The sequence below is a fragment of the Drosophila miranda genome (genome assembly GCF_003369915.1).
Source record: "Drosophila miranda strain MSH22 chromosome Y unlocalized genomic scaffold, D.miranda_PacBio2.1 Contig_Y1_pilon, whole genome shotgun sequence".
Taxonomy (NCBI): domain Eukaryota; kingdom Metazoa; phylum Arthropoda; class Insecta; order Diptera; family Drosophilidae; genus Drosophila; species Drosophila miranda.
In genome coordinates this window covers 49271949-49296350 of record NW_022881603.1, presented here as the reverse complement: position 1 = coordinate 49296350, position 24402 = coordinate 49271949, and the positions used below count along the sequence as shown (strand labels likewise).

Genomic DNA, 24402 nt, shown 5'->3' with positions numbered 1-24402 from the left:
TTGCGCTTGCTTGCCCTGCTAAACGCTCTCTGCCAGCTCGCTCTTCGCTATCTCCGCTTTGCGTCTGCCTACCGACGTCGGCCGAGCGAAGCTGCGCTTAGCGATCGGAGCGGCAATGTAAAGGGCAGGCAAGCCACACTTGCAATTTGGATGTCACGCATTAAAGAACATATCGTAATTTTATTTCTGCGCCGAGTTTTATTTAATTCGAAATAATTAGTCGGCCGATTGGGGATAAAAAACATTATCTCCACATAAAAATTGGTGACCCCGACGTGATCTCTGAGTTGCAGTGTCAATTAATAATCATTCGCGATCGACATTCGTTAGCCTCTCTAGCAAATTTTCGGCGGTTAAGCACAATTCGGTGCTAAAACACACTTACATACACCTACATACACGCATTGCTGGCTATTAATTTCTCTGTCGCGACAATTCGGTCAGTGCAGTGCGGTAGGCAGTGCAGCGAACTCACTAATACACACAAGCGGAGTACAAAGCGGAATCGGACATCTCGCACAGCCGCACAGCTAAAGGCATTAGCTGTAATCCCTTTGCTTTCGGTTCCCACGTTTATACGTATACAGGGTGTCCTTTTCGGTCGTGCTGAGTGACTCTTTTAAAACCTCAACATGGCAGCACCTGAGCCTACCAATGTCGCGAACGCAGCAATGCCGAGTGATGTAGATTTCTACAAGCACAAGGCCGAGTCCATCGCGCGCCAACTAAAGGCCATGGATCGCTTTCTCACCAAGGAAGAGCTTGCCGAGTTAGATGAGGCAGAACTTCAAGCTCGCTTAGAGCAAATCGAGCGAATGAATGCGGATTTCGATGCCGCTCAAACGAGCCTTGAAAGGCTGGATTTCCTGCAGTTAGCCCATGATGCCCGACTGGACTTTTCGAATGTTTATGTGAAGGTTAGGTCCAGGCTGTCGCGGGAGTTGATGGCTGCTCGCACGGTAAATGTTGCCAATTCAACGGCTCGGCATACTCTCGAAGGGAATTCGTCGTTGTTCGCCTATAATAGTGTAGGACGTTCTCGAATGCCCGAGTTGCAGCTTTCGCGATTCGGGGGGAACTACATGGATTGGCCAGAATTCCACAAAGACCATCGTATACCAATCATCGAAAAATTCCAATATCTTCGTGGATGTCTAGATGGTGCTGCGCTGGATACGATTCGTTCCTTGGAACTTTCTGAGGAGAATTACGACAAGGCGTTGAATTTGCTAATGTTGCGATTCGATAATAAACTGTTACATTAAGGCTATTTTCGGGCTGCAAGGGGTGGAGAAGGGCTCAGCTATCGGCTTAAGCGGGCTCAGCGACAAAATCAATTCGCACTTGCGTGCACTTCAGACCTTGGCGACCCCGCAGGAGATTTCGGATGGGTTGCTGATCTTCATCATAGGCACGAAACTGGACCACAAAACAAAGGAGAAATGGGAAGAGAACTTGCCGACGTCAGGATTGCCTCGGTGGTCAAGCATGGCCTCATTTCTGGAAGCGAGATGTCGGATGCTGGAGAATTTGGGATCAGCCATGGCAACAAGTCCTAGTCAACAGGTGGGAGAAGACAAACCTGTCACCCTTATCACCTCCAGTAACGACCATCCTAACCCCATATGTAACCATTGCAATTCCTCCGAGCATTACATATCTAGATGTCAGGCATTCCTGAATCTCTCTGCGTTTGAACGATACAAAGAAGCAAAGAAGAGCCGCTTGTGTTTGAACTGCCTCAACAAAGGCCATGAATTGCAGAGGTGCAGGTCAGGACTTTGCAGGCATTGCCAGGCCAAACATCACACGCTACCACATTCCATCGGGAACTGGTGCTTCATCTTCCTCTTCACCGGCCGAGGAATCGATCCAGCAAGAGGCCGCGGCTGTGCTTCTAGCAAGCGGGTGTTCTAGCCCTCGCCCCTCGATCCAGAAATCTCAGCCTAGCCAGAACGTGTTGCTACCTACTGCCCTCGTCCATGTAACAGATCGTTATGGAGCACTTATCCCATGTCGTGCCATTTTGGATTCTGCATCACAGGCAAACTTTGTAACATCTAGACTTGCTGATCAGTTGCAGTTGGATCATCGCTCGTCTTATGTTCACATCTCTGGAATCGGAGATTCCATTCTACCTTCGAGCAAGTCTGTACATATAGTTGTACAATCCCAGGACGCAAGCTATCGAGCTTCCTTCGCTGCAATTGTCACCAACTCAATTACGGAAATGCAGCATAACTTCTGCGTAGACGCAAAGGATTGGCCAATGCCGAATAATCTAAAACTAGCTGATCCTAATTTCTCCAAGCCCCAACGTATCGATCTGTTTATAGGTTCTGGTTTGTTCTTCGATTTAATGTGCGTCGGACAGATTCGACTATCAGCCCAATTGCCAACATTGCAGGAGACAAAACTTGGTTGGATAGTATCAGGAAGCATTGATAGCTCGGAGAATAAGCGTGCAGCTTTAACCGCTTTTGAAAATTCCTCGTGCATCTCTATTGACGATTTTCGACCCACAACGCTGGAGTACCAAAACTTAGAGCAGCAATGCAGGAAGCAGCTGCTCGAGTGCCAGGTGCAAGTGGAAAAACTGCGATCGGAGAATCAGGAACTGCAGCGCGAACTTTTCCATATATTAAAAACCTACATATCCACGCCAAATGAAATTAAACTTTCAACAGTTTCTACATTGCCAAATTTCCTGCCATTCTATGCAATTACAGAGGTTCCCGATGATCAAGACGTAATCACGACAAGCCGCCTTCGTAAAGAAGCGCCGATTGCTGCGTTCGACGATCATCCCAGCGTAGCCGCCAGCTGCGCCCAAGCAAGCATCTACAAGAGGGCCATTGGAAAAATAGCGGTTCTGCCCCTTCAGGATGGATCTGTTGAAAGCCTTTGCCTTCCAACGGGGGGTGAATGTTCGGAGCAGAACCCAGCCGATTAGCTGCTTGCCAAATAGCACCTAATTCTTGGCCCTCAGCCGCTTATTTTGTTTGTTACTTATGTCTATGTCACTCATTTTTTTGTTAAAGCTTTCCGCTTGCTTGCCCTGCTAAACGCTCTCTGCCAGCTCGCTCTTCGCTATCTCCGCTTTGCGTCTGCCTACCGACGTCGGCCGAGCGAAGCTGCGCTTAGCGATCGGAGCGGCAATGTAAAGGGCAGGCAAGCCACACTTGCAATTTGGATGTCACGCATTAAAGAACATATCGTAATTTTATTTCTGCGCCTAGTTTTATTTAATTCGAAATAATTAGTCGGCCGATTGGGGATAAAAAACATTATCTCCACATAAAATTTGGTGACCCCGACGTGATAGTTTTTCTATAAACATCTCAATTGATTTCGCCATCCCGAGTATTGGATTTCGTCATCCAAAGAGAGAACTGTAAAATGCCCAAAGTGCAGGATCTGCAGAAAGCCGGGTGTGAGATTGTTTATGAGAAGCCGGGTGTGGGCAAACATTGTTTTTCCATTTAGGCCAGTGTCAAAGATTGGGATTGTGGCGGGAGCCAATGAGATTGTACATCTTAGAAATCAATTAGGCGGAGGCCCAAGATTGAAATTGTTTTCGTTTTAGAAAGCCAAAGATTGTTTACAACTCGTATAAGAGCTCAATAGAATTGGGTACGTTAACTTGCATGGGTTCACTACAGTGGGTTATATTATTTATTTTAATTGTGTTGTTGAACATCATTCGTGAGGCTTCGTAGTTCGTGTAGCTGGTACGCTAGGAGGGTGTTGTCGTAGATCCTATTGAGTTCTTTAGCCGCGTCGTACCCGGCGTGGTGCATAAGCAACCGGAGTTCGATGACGGAGTCCTTGAACGTTTCGCCTACCGCTTGTTTGCGGTCCTTTATCTGGTCTTCCAATTGCTCGAAGTACCGCGGGGGCAGGAAGAAGGCCAGGATTTCCTGTCGGAACTCGGTCCATGAGGCGCCATGGCTCGCGGCAGGTAGTTCATGTCTACCCCGTACGAGAGCGCACGCTCTTCCAGTAGCTCAACGAAAGACAGTGGGTCGTCCTGCCCGTCGAACTGGATTCCCCACTTCCGAATGCGTTCTGCCATCTGCGCGGCGTGGCTGTAGAAATGACCGTCCGTGGTGCTGTTCCCTTCCGCAGTTGGCAACATCCTTCTCATGGGTGAAGACCTTGGCTCCGGGGGAGGGGGGTTCGGTAGATCCTCGACGGTTATCGATGTCGGTGAGATGCTTTGCTCTCCACAGTTCCAGGGACTCGTAGGCTGAGCTCGGGGTCTACCTTTCGCTTCTCCGCTTGCGCCGAGGTGCTGGGCTGTGGGGATCGGCGAAGTTTCTCCGCAAATCTTCCACGGTACCTTCGCGGAGGAGTTCAAATTCCGCCTCCAGCTCCTCTCGGCGGCGTTTATGCATCCAGCCGGTACTCACTCCTTGGTTGGCGACAAATTCCCCAGAGTGGGGCTCGCCAGGCTGTTCCTCTGTGTGGGATTCTATTGTTCCGTTCGTTGTCTGCGTTTGCTGTTTAGTTTTGCTCGCGTTTTCTGGCACTGGGGCACTGTGTCGAGCTTCGCCGCGGGCGTACGGCGAGTGGCGTATGTGGATGGGTGAGGGGTGGTGTCAAATGAACTTACGCAGCGAAATCGTTTTTGGCGTTTATAACTTGGGTTTATTGTAGCTGAACTTATAATTTAAACTTCTTGTATTTCTCTAGTTTTCTTAGTTTAAACGTACTGACTGCTCGGATGGTAGGTTGATCTGTAGTATTATTGCACGTTGGGAGGGGCGTTGTAGCGAGCCCTTTTAGGTTCGTTACAATATTGCGGGTATTTATTTTTTCTTTGCAGTTTTAAATATTCAAAATTACACCCATTCTTTTGATAATATCTATATCCATCCCAATTATAACTGCAGTAATTTGTTTTTTCTCAAAAATTGCCCGTGATGAGTTTCCATCGTTTGTGATTCCAAATCCTTGTTTGGGCAGTCAACCTTCAGTGATAGTTTGTCTAAGAATTTTTCTTCCACTCTCGTGGAATTTTATATGTAAGTTTTAAAATAAACTCCATACATATAATTCTTGCATGCAAAACCTGGTCACAAAGACAGGTACGATTTACCTGCCACAACCTTGCACGAAAAACGGTCACAATATAATTTTTAAGGGATTTAAAAACTGTGATAGCCGTTTTTATACCCGATACTCAAAATGAGTATTGGGGTATATTAGATTTGTGGTAAAAGTGGATGTGTGTAACGTCCAGAAGGAATCGTTTCCGACCCCATAAAGTATATATATTCTTGATCAGCATCAATAGCCGAGTCGATTGAGCCCTGTCTGTCTGTCCGTCTGTCCGTCCGTCCGTCCGTCCGTCCGTCCGTCCGTCCGTCCGTCCGTCTGTCCGTCCGTCCGTCCGTCCGTCCGTCCGTCCGTCCGTCCGTCCGTCCGTCCGTCCCCTTCAGCGCCTAGTGCTCAAAGACTATAAGAGCGAGAGCAACGATGTTTTGGATCCAGACATCTGTGATATGTCACTGCTACAAAAATATTTCAAAACTTTGCCCCGCCCACTTCCGCCCCCACAAAGAACGAAAATCATCCACATTTTTAAAGATACGATAAAACCAAAAATGCAGAATCGTAGAGGATGACTATATGATCTAGAGTGTAAAATGTCAACCAGATCGTATAATTATTATAGCCAGAATTAAGAAAACAATTTCATTCTTGCTCGCTCTGTCTCTCTCTAACACACAGGTTTCATGGTCGGCTTTGCCAATTGCAAAATATGAGTTCAAGGATCTCAGAACCTATAAGAGCCAGAGCAACCAAATTTGGTATCCACACTCCTGTGATATCGGACCTTGACCGTTTCGTGTCCAAATTTCGCCACACCCCCTTCCGCCCCCGCAAAGGACGAACATCTGGGGCATCCACAAATCTCAGACTATTAAGGCTAGAGTAACCAAATTTGGTATCCGCACTTCTGTTAGATCTCACTATAAAACGTATATCTCAGAATTTCGCCCCACCCCCTTCCGCCCCCACAAAGAACGAAAACCTGTTGCATCCACAATATTGCACATTCGAGAAAACTAAAAAGGCATGATCATAGCTAATGACTATATCTATCAGATTGCTGAATCTGGATCAGATCGGATCATTTTTATAGCCAAAAGCAAGAAATCAATTTGCAGTGGCCACGCAGCGCCCGACGTCACGCTCAGACTGATTTTCTGTCTCTCTCGCACGCACTCTTTGTCGTGTGGTTCAATATTAGCGGCGTCTGCCGCAGGAGAGCCATACTGACTTAGTATCGGGTATAACTGTAGAGTTGCGGTGTACGCAGCAACTCACAACGTTCCCCCTCGTTGTATTTGTATCCTAAGCGGTAAACAAATCTTCGACTTTTGCCACCTTTTTTCGTCTAACGCCATTGTGCGTCGTTTAACTTCTTGATTTTGTATTGCTGTGACGAAACGAATAATTAAAAAAGATAAATTAAATATAAATAAACAAATTAAGTGCATTTACTAAAACGTCTCAGAGGAGTCTCAGTTTACCAAAGAGAAGTCTCAAACATTAGATGTGTTGGTGTGCGATGTATTGTACAAGAGGCTGCGTGCCTTTTGTTTGTATATTTTTTAATAGTTATTGAGCATGCAAAGAAAGTCAGGGCAAGAACCTGTGAGCCTGTGAGGGTCACCACGGGATTCAAATACGGTATGAGCGATATTACGTCTAAGCACACAAAAGCACTCAAAACATGTGAGTTCTTTCAGAGCAGAGGTTTTCGTTTTGTTTCGCGTCGAGTCGAGTGCTCGTAGACCTGAAAACTGCTACAGCTACGCCCATCACCAGTGCCTTGAAATTCCCATTACGAAGTGATCGTCTGATCTCGAAACTGTAAAACCTGGCACACGAACACTTCTCCCGACAGTAAAACTTGACTAGAACATAAAACTTTGAATAATAGTCGATGCGGACGAGGAAATCGGAGCAATAATCGTCAAAACATGAGCGACAGACGAGGACTCGTCTTGGACTCAAACTCTATGGGGCTGTCCAATCCGGATACTCCCATGAACTCGGGACAGCAGACGTCTCAGCAGTCGGTACAGGTGCAGCTGGCGCTGAAGGATCAGCAAAGCCAAAAGGCTCTACAGAAGGACACAGGGAATGTCGAAAATCAATCCGGTGTCTTCACGGACTACAGCAACCAAGAGCAGGTGCAATGCTCGCACTGAGCCCATAGCCACGGAGTACTTTCACCGTCTGGTAGACCAACTGCCTGAGGCACACGACATGAGCGCTCAGATGAATCTGCAGCTGAACAAGACATTCCTAAAACAGCTGGACGAGATCGACGGCCTCAATTTTCTGAGCGGAGATTCAAAGGTGAGTGCCTACACAATCCACCCCAGAGGCTACCACTCAATACCTAACCCCAATCTTTGTTGGGTTGCCTCCCACTCCAGCTGCGCCTGATCACTTTTCAAGAGTGGGTGGACGTCCTACTAAATGTAAACAGCGTCATGTTCACCAACTTGTCGGCAATTAAAGGGAGGCATACGGCAAGATCATGGACCGCGTTCAGTCTGTCAGTGGGGAGCAACAGAAGACGCTGGACGAAAACCGAAAACTGCGCAAGGACTTATGCGCAATCATAAAGTTCCTACAGAATACCTATCACCGGAACATTTGGGACACGGACAGCCTTTCACTGGAAACCCTGACTGTTAACCAGATTCTGGGCATAACCCACAGGCAGCGTCATCCGGAGAGCGTCAGTGAAATTGTAAGATATACAGCATTTAAAAAATCAGGTTGCTTCTCTCAATCGTTGTCTACTTCCTCCATAGAGCGATAGTGAATGCGGCCGGTGAAGATAGCCTGTTTAGTCTTCCGTTACTACCGATGTTGTTTTTAGCTAAATTATATTAATAAAATTAAGATGTACATTGTTCAGGAGCGTTTCTTGCGATAAATTTAATAATACTCATTGTTTGAGATGCCAAGCTTTTTTGGCACCTATGTGTTTCAAAAATGAAAAGAGAACTTGGGTTAATCTTTATAATTCGTATTTAATCTTGGTGGCTTAGCGGAAGCCGATTGCTTGCTATGGCCAGGTTAGCATAGAACTAACAATAGACGACGGCGTTAGATCAAAGTGATTGCCGAAGTGGCGGCAGCAGATCAAAGTAATTGCCGAAGTGGCGGCGGCAGAGAGCCCCTTTAGCGGGAGAGCGCAGCAGCTCTGCAGAAATTCAACGTTTTACAACATAGGCGGCTCTCTCTGCTCATACAATAATAATGCTTCAGCGGCTGGCCCGAATTTACTCCCCCCGTTGGGAGCTAGTCTCTTAACAGATTCCTTAAGGGGCAGCAAACATAGCCGAGTGACGGCCCTCCTGATGTTTCCTGAGGATGTCTTCAGGTCAGCGACGCGACCCATTCCGTCCTTGCCCATAACGACATCGACCACTCTAGCTAGTGGACAACGCATTGGAGGAAGATTTTCGTCCTTCACTAGTACGAGATCGTTCTTGCAGATGTTTTGCGCGGAGGTACGCCACTTCGCGCGCTCTTGCAAAAGAGTGAGATACTCTTCGCGCCAACGGCTCCAAAATATTTGTTGTAGTTGGGTGACCCGCTGCCAGCCATCCAGACGATTAAGTTTAGCTTCGTTAGGTCAGGCTCGAGGATTTGCTCATGGGGGCCGCCTAAAAGCAGATGAGCAGGAGTCAAAACGTCTAAATCATCAGGATTTTCTGAAAGCGAGAGCAAAGGGCGAGAGTTAACAATTGCAGTGATCTGACAGATCAGAGTGCGCAGCTCGTCGAAGCTAAGCACATATGGTCCAACTGAGCGGTACAGGTGATATTTTGCGGTCTTCACGGCCGCTTCCCACAACCCGCCATCCTGCGCAGAGCGAGGTGGGATGAACTGCCAGTCGATCGAGTCAGCCAAGCAGGATTCATGGACCTCCTTCATATGCGGTTCGCTCAGACAAAGCTTCTTTAGCTCCAGAAGCTCGTTCTTGGCCCCAACGAAGTTTGTCGCATTGTCCGACCAAATTTGACTTGGCCTTCCTCGAGTGGAAGTAAAACGCTTTAGTTCGCCTAGAAACGATGCGGTGGTCAAATCCTTTACGATCTCCATGTGTATAGCCTTAGAAGTGAAGCAGATGAATACGCTAATGTAGCACTTGATCGGAGGCCTCGTGCGGATTTCTGATCGGTAGAAAAAAGGTCCACAGTAATCTACTCCAGTGACTTCAAAAGCTCGAGATCCTTCAAAACGTTCTTTAGGTAGGTCTCCCATGATGTGTTCAACCATGCGCGGCCTAGTCCTGAAGCATCTCACACACTTGCTGACGACCTGCTGAATACCTCCAATGGGCCAATATTCCAGCCGAATTTTGGATAGCAAGGCGCGAGGTCCGGCATGGAGGTTTCCTTCGTGATAATATCTTATCAGCGCAAAGGTAATGGAATGTCCCTTTGGCAGAATGAGCGGGTGCTGAGCGTCAAATCCTAGCGATGAGTTGCCAAGACGACCTCCAACTCTAAGTAGTCCAGAATGATCGATGAACGGGTTGAGCGAACTAATAGAACTGGATTTCATGACTTGACCATTGCGCCGAACCTCCTTTATGTCCATCCACAAATGTGCCAGCTGAATGTGTCGAATTAGAAGGTGCGTTCCTTGCCGAATATCAGAAACGGTGAGTCCTGGATGCCTAAGACGATGTATAAATTTATGCATGGGGTGGAGGAGAAGTTTTAGTTTTGTCGAATATTGATTTGATACTTGAGTGAGAGGGGTTGAAGCTCTTTCTCTGTCGTTTTTGGTCTTGTTGCCAAGACTCTATATGATCTATTTTGTCATATATCTCGCTGGCCGTCTCCCAACGTGGTGGTTCGTTGGTGGCTAGTAATTTTAAAAGTGGGGCTTTTTCTCTTCTTTGTCTTACTTTTATTCCACTGCGTTTTTTATTTTTAAGCCCACTCATCCTCTACTCACTCAGTATTTAAATCCTCCTTTTTTTTTTGTCTAGTGCCTTAGTTTTATTGTTTTGTTTTTTTTTTTCTCTTTTCACATTTTTTTTGAACACTTATGTGCCTTGAGCTTTTAGCTCTCAGTCACGGTCGCCATGTAAAGAGTTTTATTTGATAAAAGAAGGTCCGTTGTGTTTGAGTTCTGATAAGTGAATGTTTATTGGAATATTTTTAAGTCTTAGCCTAGGGTACAATTGTTCTTATGTTTATCGGAGAGCGAGAGTTCTCCCATGCATCTTATGAAGAGAATAAAATTGGGTACGTTAACTCCCCCCATTCTTAAATGTTTCGTCCCGATACATTTTGAAGTTCTGATAGAGCTCTAATTTCTTCTGATAGTATTTGAACGCTGCTTTCCACTATTTCTTCTGTCGGTATTCTTATTGGTTAATTGGTTATTTGGTTAATTTATAGCCGAAGTAAAATAACATCAATATCAAAATGATTAAAAATAATGTTGTTAATGGTAAGGCCGTATTACCTAATGTTATAAGGGGATTTAAAATATTAACATTATCAAAAGAAAATTGTTTATCATTCGATTGTACATAATCAACTAATTCAAAATCGCTATATCTATGATGCGATATGTATTTTAGAATTTTACCCTTATCATTTATGTGGGTTATATTATTTATTATAATTGTGTTGTTGAATATAAGGAGATACGAACCTACCAAAGTAGTATTGTCTACGTTATTTTTGCCTGAAACTAATATGGCACCATCCTGAATGATGTCTATTTCCTTGTTTTTTTCCCTTTTTTTAGTGCAGTTGGCTTTAAAGCCATTAAGTAAATTGGTGAAACAGGTCTTCTTTAAATTTATTTGTGCGTAATTGTTAAAAGTTTCAGTTTTAAAATTATTCATTAAATAGTATTTCTCCTTACATTCACAAACTTTTTCACTTATAACTAACATTCCATCATTTTGTGAGATGGCTCTTGCATGGTAAAACTTGCAAATATCTTTAATTTGAGGATATTTTATATAACTGATTATTAAATCTGCATTTCGAATTATTTTAACCGTTGCAATGTCCAGTAGATCAGACAGTTCAACAGGATGTTTTTCATGCTTATAAATGTCCTCTATTTCATTTTTATCTAAATTTGTTGTATTGAAAATGTTTACTTTTAAGAGGGTTATGGTATCAACTAAATTTAGTAGGTCAAAAGTTATTTATTTTAAACGATGCTTTCTCAGTATCGTTTCTTCATTGAAGATGACATTTTTTAATGAATTTGATAGCAATTCAATTTCTTTGAAAAATTTGGAATTTATTACAAATTGTTTATTATTATTTTCAGTTAATTCATTTACTTTATTTTGTATTTTCAAAAAGTCGTCATGATCAGGGCTGCCTGCTATCCATTTCCAAATGGTACCTAATTCATTTATTCCCCTTTCATTCCGTTTTGGAACTAATTCTGAAATCATTAATTTTAATAGACTTAAGTCCATTGATATTTCCCACTCATCGTCTGAATTAATTGATTTGTTGACATATTTGGATTCTATATCAATTAACTCTCTATAAAAACTCAAATTAGTAATATGGAAAAGTTCGGCGTATGTTTCATAAGTGTAAACGTCTCTGTCGTCTTTGAGCAATAGATAGTCACTATGCGTATAGTCAATTACTTCCGAAGTCGTCAATATAACAAAAGTCAGTATAAGTATATTCGCATACGTTTTCTGGAAAAATGGAAAGCATTTCCTTAATATTTAATGTTATCTTTATGTATAATTCTGTTTCTATTGTTGATTATAATTTTATTCGGTCGATTTTCCTTAACTACCTGCTTTTTGTATCGGGATTGAAGTTTATTTCTTTCCCCGAATTTCTTCTCATAAACTACTTCTCCTATTTTATATTCTTTTTCTCTTCTATCTTTGTTATGTAGCTTAAGCATTTTGGTCTGAGCTTCCTTAAGTAATATTGGATTATTCTTGTGCTCTATTTTGTTATACAATATGTCATATGGCATTTGATTGGTCGTTGAATGTATCGTCAGATTATATTTCAGTGCCGACCTTATTATTATTTCTGAATAATCTGTTAGATTTAGTTCATCCTTGATGCACCGCGCTATTTCTGTTAGTGTGGAATGTACCCTTTCTACCTGACCATTTGAGGTGCTGTGTCTGGGATCAGCATAATAAATAGTTAAGTTACTCCTTTGTATGAATGATCTAAATTGTGCTGAAGTAAAGCTTGGTTCGTTGTCAGTCATTAATGATGTTGCTAACGGAAAGTGTTGCAAAATTTCCATTACCTTATTTTCAATGTTTAATTTACTTTGGATTTCCTTGACCACCAAGTATTTGGAAAAAGAATCTATACAAGTTATGAATGTTAGGTTTTGGGCATAGTATATGTCTAAGTGTAATTGATCTCCTTCTTTTGCTGGAATGGGAGCTTCCCCAATTGGAATTTTTACAGGGTGTCTGTGATATTTGTTTTTGTTACAGATCTCACAATTTTTTATATATTCTTTTAATTTTTTGTGTAGGTTTGGCCAATAATACAACTTAGTTATTTGTTTGTAATTTTCGTCTAGTCCTCTATGGGCTCTGCAATGTGTTTCTTCTATAATTATAGCTTTATCTTCTGGATTTACTACATCTTGGAGGAACTTTCTCGTGAAGAGAAATTTATTTATGAAGTTTTCCTTTAGCTTATTTTGGATAAGGTATAAATCTTCTAAAGTGCAGTGTATTCCTGTGGTTAAGTGAGGCTGAATAAATTCTTTTAAATGATTAGCAAATTGTCAACCGTATCAAATTCAATAATGTGTCGGGTATTTTCATAAACTCTTACTAACTCATGAACTGTGAATCTCCCTTGCGATAATAGTAGCTGCTGTTTAAATTGGTTTAAAGGCTTGCTAGTCTCTTGAATGACGTTTTCAAAACTACTCTCTGCTGAATGCTGAGTATTTATATCTGATTCCGATTATGTCTGGTCGACATCACTATCTGTCATATGATATATTTGAATCCGAGATAAATCGTCCGCTACTACGTTAGTTGAGCCTGGTTTATAAATAATTTTCGGTGTGAAACTTTCAATGAAGTAATACCAACGTTTCATTTCAACATTTGGATTTTTTTGCGACATTGCAAAGGACAAAGGTTGGTGATCTGTATGTATTTCAATTGCACTCACTCCGTATAAATAATTTCGCAAATTTTTTAATGCCCATACAATAGCTAATAATTCCATTTTATTAGCATATAATAATAAAAATAATAATAATTTAGCATATAATTGCTCGGTTTTACTTAAAGCTTTAGAAATAAACGTTATGGGATTCCCATCTTGTGATAAAACTGCACCTATTGCTATGTCCGATGCATCTGTGGTTAATGTGAATTTTGTATTGTAATCTGGTTGTACTAATTCAATATGTGCTATTAAACTGTCCTTTAAATTATTAAATGCTCCTATTGCTGATTCATCCAGCTGTATTAATGTTTTTTTTGATGCCCTTCGTGAAACTTTCCCATTTACTCCACTCAGATATTTTGTTAATGGTTTGGTAATTGTGGCATAATTTCGGACAAATTTTCTGTAATACCCTGTTAGTCCTAAGAAGCTACGTAGCTCTCTGATATTTTTAGGAATTGGATAGTTTTGTATTGTGGAGATTTTGTCTGGATCTGTTTTAATGATCTTATGGGAAACAATGTATCCCAGAAATTTGGTTTCCAATTGAAAGAACTTAGACTTCTCTAGGGAAATTTTTATATTAGCATTTTGCAAAATCTGTATTATATGAATAAGATCTTTATAATGTTGTTCTATAGTTTTTGAAAATATTATTATATCGTCCATATAGACGTGACAAGTTTTCCCAACTTGTTCTCTAAGTATATCGTCCATTGCCCTTTGGAAAATTCTGGGAGCGTTCGTCAATCCCATAGGCATTCTTAGAAATTCATATTTACCGTTATTTATGGAAAAAGATGTTTTTTCAATATCTGATTCCCTCATTAAAATCTGATAGAAACATGACTCTAAATCAATGGCCGACAAATACTTTGCCTTACCTAAATTGGCAAGGATTATCCGGTATGGTGTTTTCATTAAGTTTCTTAAAGTCTATTACTAATCTATGTTTAGGAGTTCCGTCCTCATTTACTCCCTTCTTTGGTACTACTATTACCGTTGAATTATATGGGCTTTTACTAGGTCTGATTATACCTTCATCTAACATTTTACTTATTTCGTTATTAACGAAATCGTTAACCGAATAAGCGTGGATACTGTTTGCCATATACCGGTCTATCATGTTCAGTGTTAATCTCTTTTTATATCCGTTCTGAACGGTAACTGTAAATCTATATTGGCATGGTCTTCTCGATGATAGATACCATTTTCTCTCTGAGATTTTCTAAATTGTCTTCTATGTAGAATATTGTGTTATACAATTTAATTTTTTTCAATTCAGAATTTTCATAATTTTGTATGTCGGATATTTCTACGACGGCGCGTTCAGGATTTTTGCATCCCAAACTTTTAAATTGTTCATTGTCGGGTAATTCAACGACGGCGTGTTCAGGATTCTTTAATCCCAAACTATTCAAATTTTAGTGTCGGATAATTCAACGACGGCGTGTTCAGGATATTTTAATCCCAAACTATTAAAACTTTGGATGTCGGATAATTCAACGACGGCGGGTTCAGGATATTTGAATCCCAAACTATTGACGGCGTGCTCAGGATTTTTTGATCCCAAGCTATATAAACTCCCTTCTACCTTTACCGAATCACTTTTCATTTCTTTTTCTTCTTCAAAATATTTTTTTATTATAAATTCCTTCAATGGAAGGATGGTTTTTCCTTCTATAAAGGTTAATTTGTTTAAGGAAAGAACCTCATCATATATAAGTTTCTCTTCATTGTCTTTATAACTTAAAGTCCCCTTTCCTGTATCAATAACAGCTCCGATTTTCTTGAATAGGTTAAATCGTATTATTAAATCCGCCTCCATTCCATCTATTTCGTAAAACACTTGTTTTGTGTTACAAATAGTTATATTATGGAAATTTTTAATTATCGAAAACCCATTTACTGTAGCAACTTTCTTATAAATTGATAATTCTTTTTTATTTTCGTAAATTCCCTTTTTTATATAACAGGAAGTTGCTCCCGTATCTATCAAAACTTTTTATTCTCTGTTTAATTTTGTATCTACTCTTTTTAGGTAGGGCAGACCTACTTCGGGGGCTGATCTAAAAAATGGTCCTCTTCAATGTTATTTATCCGCATTGCTTTATTAGCCGGTTGTTCCGACGTTTCATTTGGTTTTCGTTTCTGCGCTTGATTTGCGTTAGATTGATTATTCGGTACTACGTTTGCTCGAAATTGCTGAGCTTGGTTATAATTGTTATTATTTCTCCGATAATAACCATTAGTATTTTCCCGATAATATCTATTATTATTATTACCTTTGTATTGAGTGCTGATCTGTCGGTTCTGGATTTGTATTGATTCGTCTATATCCATTGGTTCTGGGGCCTGATTTTGTTGTCTATTACCCAAGAAATAGGGTTGTCCCCATGACATGTTATTCCTCTGAAAATCCCTTTTTTGGTCGAATGGTGAACTATTAGTCCTTGGTTGTCGTTGGTTGAATCTTAATGTATTGTAAATATTATTCCCTGAATTTCTGGGGCCACTGAATTGGTAGGCAAATTAGGCCAGTATGTTATTTGATTGCAATTCCTGTACCTTTGAATCTGGGGGATTCAATGAGAATAGGATTTCTGCAATACCGCCGTTTAGGCCTCTAATTTTTTTATTTGATTCTTTTGTAATTTCACTGTCCTTTCCGTGAGTCATTGTCTTATTTATTAACAAGGTCATTTTCTTGTTAACCTCGTTATAGAAATCTATTATTGAAAGGTTCCCTTGTCGGAGAACGCTTAGCTCCTGTTCTATTATATAAATTGGTCTCTTGTCACTGTTAACAAAGTCAAGTCGTGAAAGTATGGCATCGAAATTTAAAACTGTCCCGTGGTTGGTCAGTGCGTCATGTGCTGGTCCTGTTATTTTGTTTCTTAAAATTGTTAAGGCAATATAATATTGCTTACTTCCTTTTTTATATAATTTCACTGCAGTTTTTGCAGCTTCCTTCCATCCTACGTACTGCTTTAATCCACCATTGAAAATTGGTAGGGATTCTATTACTTTTAAAGTGGTGTCATCTTTGATTGTCTCATCTAGATTCTATTTGTTGTTTTAAATTTACTATTTGCTCCTGGACTTGTGAAATTTGAAGTTCTATCAATTGTTTGACCTGATCTGCAGTGAGATCGGTCCTTGTCTGTGAGTTAATCATTTTTAGTTTTCCAAAGTCTAAAGTTAGTTGATCCACCTTTAATTTTTCTTATATGTTTGTTCTTATATTCTTGACCACCGCTGGGCTTAAACCTAATTGAACTTATATATTTAGTACTACTACTTTCGCTCACTAACAATCCGGTAGGGGTCGTCCTTCTTAGGGTCTTCCTTCTTGGTTTGGCTGACAGATCTTCGAACGGGTCTTCCTTCGTAAATTTCTTTGTTGTTTAACTGGGTCTTCTGGGGGTCTTCCTTCTCTGGTTTAGCTTGTAGTTTCACTTTCTTTGTGTTTTGTTTTGATTTGTTTGGTTTAAAGATTTTGTTTTTTTTTTTTGTATTTTTGAACTGTCTTGATTAGCTTTTTTTGTATTTATTTTTGCACACCCTAAGCTCCGGTTTGTTTCCTTTTTATCTCACTTTTTCTTATCTAATATCTCACAGTCACTCCGCGTTTTTATATTGAAGGATTTATTCCATTAATTAATTGTCCTTCGGGTTTCGGCACGACGCAACACTTTTATTATTCGGTGCTTTTTATACAACGTCGCCCCACGTTGGGCGCCAATTAAATAACTGCGGTAGCGGATTGCGTTTTTAAAAAGTTTTTATTTAACTTCTAAGTTTACAGATATAGATTTAAGTTGAGGGTCACAAAGGATTCCGGACAAAGGGTTTGCGCGATCTTAGTTTTTAGCTCGACTTTTCGGTGTCGCTTCTGGATCAAGACTGACTTGAACTTTTCGATCTTTGCATCGTCGATCCCTTTCGGGAATAGTTTTTCTATAAACATCTCAATTGATTTCGCCATCCCGAGTATTGGATTTCGTCATGCAAAGAGAGAACTGTAAAATGCCCAAAGTGCAGGATCTGCAGAAAGCCGGGTGTGAGATTGTTTATGAGAAGCCGGGTGTGGGCAAACATTGTTTTTCCATTTAGGCGAGTGTCAAAGATTGGGATTGTGGCGGGAGCCATTGAGATTGTACATCTTAGAAATCAATTGGATGGAGGCCCAAGATTGAAATTGTTTTCGTTTTAGAAAGCCAAAGATTGTTTACAACTCGTATAAGAGCTCAATAGAATTGGGTACGTTAACTTGCATGGGTTCACTACAGTGGGTTATATTATTTATTTTAATTGTGTTGTTGAACATCATTCGTGAGGCTTCGTAGTTCGTGTAGCTGGTACGCTAGGAGGGTGTTGTCGTAGATCCTATTGAGTTCTTTAGCCGCGTCGTACCCGGCGTGGTGCATAAGCAACCGGAGTTCGATGACGGAGTCCTTGAACGTTTCGCCTACCGCTTGTTTGCGGTCCTTTATCTGGTCTTCCAATTGCTCGAAGTACCGCGGGGGCAGGAAGAAGGCCAGGATTTCCTGTCGGAACTCGGTCCAGGAGGCGCCATGGCTCGCGGCAGGTAGTTCATGTCTACCCCGTACGAGAGCGCACGCTCTTCCAGTAGCTCAACGAAAGACAGTGGGTCGTCCTGCCCGTCGAACTGGATTCCCCACTTCCGAATGCGTTCTGCCATCTGCGCGGCGTGGCTGTAGAAATGACCGTCCGTGGTGCTGTTCCCTTCCGCAGTTGGCAACATCCTTCTCATGGGTGAAGACCTTGGCTCCGGGGGAGGGGGGTTCGGTAGATCCTCGACGGTTATCGATGTCGGTGAGATGCTTTGCTCTCCACAGTTCCAGGGACTCGTAGGCTGAGCTCGGGGTCTACCTTTCGCTTCTCCGCTTGCGCCGAGGTGCTGGGCTGTGGGGATCGGCGAAGTTTCTCCGCAAATCTTCCACGGTACCTTCGCGGAGGAGTTCAAATTCCGCCTCCAGCTCCTCTCGGCGGCGTTTATGCATCCAGCCGGTACTCACTCCTTGGTTGGCGACAAATTCCCCAGAGTGGGGCTCGCCAGGCTGTTCCTCTGTGTGGGATTCTATTGTTCCGTTCGTTGTCTGCGTTTGCTGTTTAGTTTTGCTCGCGTTTTCTGGCACTGGGGCACTGTGTCGAGCTTCGCCGCGGGCGTACGGCGAGTGGCGTATGTGGATGGGTGAGGGGTGGTGTCAAATGAACTTACGCAGCGAAATCGTTTTTGGCGTTTATAACTTGGGTTTATTGTAGCTGAACTTATAATTTAAACTTCTTGTATTTCTCTAGTTTTCTTAGTTTAAACGTACTGACTGCTCGGATGGTAGGTTGATCTGTAGTATTATTGCACGTTGGGAGGGGCGTTGTAGCGAGCCCTTTTAGGTTCGTTACAATATTGCGGGTATTTATTTTTTCTTTGCAGTTTTAAATATTCAAAATTACACCCATTCTTTTGATAATATCTATATCCATCCCAATTATAACTGCAGTAATTTGTTTTTTCTCAAAAATTGCCCGTGATGAGTTTCCATCGTTTGTGATTCCAAATCCTTGTTTGGGCAGTCAACCTTCCGTGATAGTTTGTCTAAGAATTTTTCTTCCACTCTCGTGGAATTTTATATGTAAGTTTTAAAATAAACTCCATACATATAATTCTTGCATGCAAAACCTGGTCACAAAGACAGGTACGATTTACCTGCCACAACCTTGCACGAAAAACGGTCATAATATGATTTGTAAGGGATTTAAAAACTGTGATAGCCTCTCCTGCGCTCTGCTTTCTTTCTTTTTGTCTCCAGAGTATCCTAAGCGGTAAACAAATCTTCGACTTTTGCCACCTTTTTTCGTCTAACGCCATTGTGCGTCGTTTAACTTCTTGATTTTGTATTGCTGTGACGAAACGAATAATTAAAAAAGATAAATTAAATTTAAATAAACAAATTAAGTGCATTTACTAAAACGTCTCAGAGGAGTCTCAGTTTACCAAAGAGAAGTCTCAAACATTAGATGTGTTGGTGTGCGATGTATTGTACAAGAGGCTGCGTGCCTTTTGTTTGTATATTTTTTAATAGTTATTGAGCATGCCACTGAGCATGTAAAGAAAGTCAAATGTTTTCTAATTAAACCACCAACGAGACGAAGAAGTCAGCAAACGCAATAATCAAAACAAACACCGTAAGAATCGGAGTAAGGGCTTTGCTGCTTTCATCGTTCTTTCTCTCCACACTCTTTTTCTTGTACACGTCGCTCAAACGCATACTCTATCTTACAAAGAAGGGTATGTCGCTTCGACGCTCGTGCTGTGTTTCAATTGATTTTACATAGTTATTTTTATTTTATTTTTTTTTTCTCTTTCTTGGTTTTCTTTGTTGAGACTCACCCAGATACTTGACGAAGGCCTTCTCGACGATCGGTGAAAGTTAGATGTTTTTGTGTTTTAATTTGGTGTTTTGCCTGATAGAGTATTTGTGTCGTGTTACATTACATTGTTTTGGTTGTTTCACAAATCATTTCAGATCTTTTTGCACACAGTTTGCATGTTACAGTTCACTTGCAATTGTTCTTTTTTTTTGGTCCGGTTGTGAATGTATGATCTTGAATTTGTTTTTGGTTTTCGATATTCTAACTTTAACGTTTAGTTAAACACAAACTCCACTACACTCCCGAAATCGAACTGAAGTAGCAAAATTCTGCCGGCATGCCCTTCCTGCGCTCTGCTTTCTTTCTTTTTGTCTCCAGAGTTTCTTTCTCACGACGTTCTGCTCCGGTCGTTGACCCCGCTCACCCGCTCCTGACAATCGAACAGACCCAGACTGCGCAAAATTCGCGTTGCTGCGGCTGCTGGTCTGCCAAAGAATGTTGCGTCGGGGAGCCTAGCCACTTTTCCAGGGTTTTCCTGCCCTTGACGAAAACTGATCTGATTTTTAAGGAAAGGTTATGTCAGAATTTGTTTTTTTCTTTGCAGAGAGAGAAATTACTTTTTTATCACCTTTTCTATAGAACCGCAATTTTTCCGTCTCCTTGTGTTGCTCGTTGTGAACAAAAACACTGGTTGGAAACGCCCCGGCCATCCGAAAACTATTGAAAAATATTTTTTGATAATCCATGTGTTTTCTTTTAAATTCTTTTCACTCTATATTTACCTGGCCGAAATCTACGTAACTTTTGCCACCATTAATACCGGGAATTATTTAAAATTGTCCACGGATGCCTTCAATACTCTGCGATTTAAATTAATGGACGGGTCTTTTTCTTTACATATATTTTTTGATTTTATTCGCGTGAGTTCTTTGTTTTAAGACAAAAAGGTCTGTTCAGGTGCGCTTGTAAAATCCAAAAGGAAGAAACTGAGCCCTTCAGGAACCCCTTCTCGCTCCATTTAGAACGATCGAGTCAATCTTCTTTCGCAAGAGCTGATAGTGCTGCACAACTTGCGAATCGTAAGTAAAAACGCAATGTGCTCTAATTTCCCGCCTAGTCGACAATCAAAATCTTAATTGGAAGAAAACTACATCCAAGTTTATGTTTCTTATATTTCTGCCACCCATGAGCACTACACCACTGGATAATCAGCCATGTTTTACATAGGGCAGATTAGCCTGAAATCTGTTACTGCCTTATGTCTTTTGCATGTATCTTTCCTATCAAATTACCTTTCAAGTCTTCTAAAACATAGGTCGAATTTCCAACTTTTTCTCACACTCTAGCCTTAACAAAGGCTGGACACAATTTGCTTGATATATGTTTCTCAAAATTACTCTGTACAAAGTTCCTTCTAAAAACTTCCTGCCCTACGCGATACCTCACTTCCTTAGCACGCAGGTTATACTACTTGGCCTGGTTTTCATAAGCTGTTTTAATATTTTTCTTTATGTCTGCTCTTCATAAAGCCAATTGATCTTCTCTTCTGAGAGGACACACGGACTCCTCCAAAAGATTAAATTTTCGAAGTAGTTCATACTCTGATCCATGCGTTATCATTTCCATACCGTAGATAGCTCGATAAGGTGAAACTTTAATACTCTGATGTAACCGCAACTAATCGCAGCTACATTCTTATCCCAATCTCTCTGATCTTTTTTTTAAATAGGCTCGAATTGCTGAAATAATAGACCGATTTACGCGTTCAGAAGCGTTTGCTTGGGGAGAATAAATAGCTGTCAGCATATGTTTGATCTGTAACGATTTCAAGGCACTTTCGAACTCTTTTCCTCTGAATAGAACTCCATTGTCACTTATGATGATTTCCGGTACGCCACATGCAAAGAAAATATCTTTTTGCAGGTACGAAATAACACTAGCTGTGGTAAATTTTCGTAATGGACATTGTTAGTGGAACTTTGAAAAGTGATCCAATACTATAAGTAAGCCGATAAATCCACTTTTGCTTCAGGGATATGGTCCTAACAAATCTATATAGAGTTCTGCCTGCTTCCCCATCGGTGGTCGTAAAATGATGTTGGGTGCTTTTGTTGTTTTGCCCACCTCACTCTTCCGAACATATTCTCGAATGGGTTGAATCTTTCCTGGCCATAAAAAAATCCACCTTCCACTCTCATGTCTGGGTATTTATATTGATCTCCGGGTACACGAGCTTGTAGAGATAGATACTCTGTCTCCTTAAAATTCTCTGGTTCAAATAGATTAGCGGTCCTATGCCTTCCACTACCGACACTTCATTTTCATACAATCGTGAACATGCATCTGGTACGACGTGATCCTTTCCTTTCCGATGGCTTATAGAAAATCTATACCCTTGCAATTGCATCGCCCATCTAGCAAGTCTACCTTTCAAGTTCGCTTGTCTCATTAGCCATATCAGACTAGCATGATCCCTAATCACTTCAAAGCTCTGAAGCTCTAAATAACATCTAAAGTTTTTAATTGCCAGCAATGCAATAAAAATTTTTTTAAATGTCTGGGTTCTGCAAGACCGGTGCTGAAGTCAGTACAATCTTCACTTTTTCAAAAGCCTTTTGAGCTTCCTCTGTCCATTAAAACTTCCGTTTGTTTAAAATTAATTGCGGGATTGGGAAAGTCAAATCTGAAAAATTCGGTATAAATCGTCGATACCACACCGCAAGTCCTAGAAATCCTCTAACTTGTCGTTATGTTTTTGGCACTGGCCATGACATGATCGATTCGATTTTTCCTAAATCTGTAGCTATGCCTCCACCTCCAATCACGTTTTTTTTTTTTTTTTTTTTTTTTTTATTAAGCGTTGAATCCGTACATTGCATATAACGTATCTTAACATCACTGGTAAATAATATTGGGGTAGCCAAACCTAATGCTAAATGCGAGAGGACTTACAAAAAATATAATATTATAATATTGGGAGGGAAACTTAGAGTTGGCCAATAGTTTTGGCAAAACCCAATCTCTTCAACCGCCTCAAAGGCCTGGCAGGTAGTAATCGTCTGGCGAGCATACTATGGTGTCTAATTAGCCTGTTACTGTATCTGCTGGTGTGCCTTCCAATCTCCTCCTCTACTGTATGCAGATTCAAATCCCGATGTAGGGTGGAGCCGCGCACGTACCAAGGGCAGTTCGTTATTTGCCTCATGGCGCGATTCTGCAAGACCTGTATCCGTTTATAGTTCGATTTGGCAGCTATACCCCAAATCTGCACACCGTAGAGCCAGATCGGGGCTACACAGTGTACATAAACTGCTCTTTTGGCTCTCAGTGACATGGTGATTCTTCTGTTAATCAGCCACCGCAATTGCTGCATTCTTTGCCCACATTTAGGAGCCGTAGCTTTCAAGTGTGGACCAAAAGTAAGACGCTTATCAAGGGTGATACCGAGATACTTTGCTTGCTCTGGTTGGTCCAAAGTTACGCCTTCAAACTTTATGGGTGGGGTGTGGTCTATGAGCGCTTTCAGGGTGAAGCATGGATTGGTGGTCTTCAGAGGGTTGACTTTTAAATTCCATCTTTTGCACCAAGCTGCCAAAGAGTAGAGGTACTCTTGGAGACCATCTGCTGCCTCAAGGCGGCACTTGGAGCTGTAGAGCAGTGCTATATCGTCCGCGTAGGTAGCAAGCAGAGCCTTACGGGGGGCCTCCATATGTTGCTCGCTTGGGGAGGGTAGATCTGCAATATAGATAGAGTAAAGCAGCGGGCCAAGGACGCTGCCCTGTGGAACTCCAGCTCTCATTTGGCAAGGTGTTGAATGTGTGTTCCTGAACCTGACCATAAACTGACGTCCTTCCAAGTATGATCGTAGGACACCGTAGTATGGTGCTGGGAACAGTTTTTTAATTTTGCTCAGTAGGCCGATATGCCAAACTCTATCGAAGGCTTGCTGCATATCAATGAAGACTGCATTGCAGTATTCTAGATCATCATAGGCCTGTAGGATGTGTCCTGCCAATCTGTGGACTTGCTCCACTGTGCCGTGTCCCTCCCGAAAGCCAAACTGGTGATCCGGCAAGATACGGCATTCCTTGATTATACTACCAAGACGATTGGCAAGAAGCCTCTCCCATACCTTAGATAAGGAAGACAAAAGACTTATTTGCCGATACGACTCAGGGCCGTCCTCCGGTTTTCCTGGCTTATGGATCATCAGGATTGTTGCTATCTTCCACTGCTTAGGGAAAAACTGCATCCTTAACATGGCGTTAAAAATGAGCACTATGTAGAGTATCGCCCGAGTAGGCAATGCTTTCAGTGTGGAATTGCACACTCTGTCAATGCCAGGAGCCTTCTTCCTCGGTAGGGACTTGATGACTTCAACAATCTCGTCAGCCCTGGCTGGTTTAATGGGTAAGGCCATTTGTAGAGGTGTTTGCAGACTATCTTTTGTCTCTTTGTACTGCGCCTCCGTGGCGAATTGGTAATGGGTGAACCTGTCCCCTAAATGATGTGCAAACGAATTGGCCTGCTCTTCTTCGTTTCTAGCAAGTTCACCGTTGGGACACCGGATGGGAATCTGTCTGAACGGTTGTCTCTTAAGAGACTTAGTGGTCTTCCAAAGCGAATATCCAGCATCCACGGTGTAATCCATGGAAGCAAGCTTTTGTTCAAAGAAGTTGCTTCGAAGTTCTCTCAGGGTGTTTCGAAGTTGCTTGGCAGCCCGGTTCCATAGAATTCGGTCCCATGGGGCTTGAGATCGGATTGCGCGTCTGCGAAGTCTCCTTTTTTGTGACAA

General features: G+C 41.6%; 1 protein-coding gene across 2 annotated transcripts in view; it reads left to right on the top strand.

Moving 5' to 3' along the window:
* The window catches only part of LOC117190822, a 65032-nt gene extending 57087 nt beyond the window's left edge, over nt 1-7945 (top strand). The window contains exons 1-3 of one of the 2 annotated variants that reach the window (XR_004473855.1): nt 6860-7377; nt 7458-7777; nt 7842-7945. The gene's annotated coding sequence lies outside the window, so the exon portion shown is untranslated. Of the gene's footprint in view, nt 1-6859; nt 7378-7457; nt 7778-7841 lie in introns of those variants that run through there. The other variant, XR_004473854.1, reaches the window with a different exon arrangement.
* Nucleotides 7946-24402: the final 16457 nt, after the last annotated feature.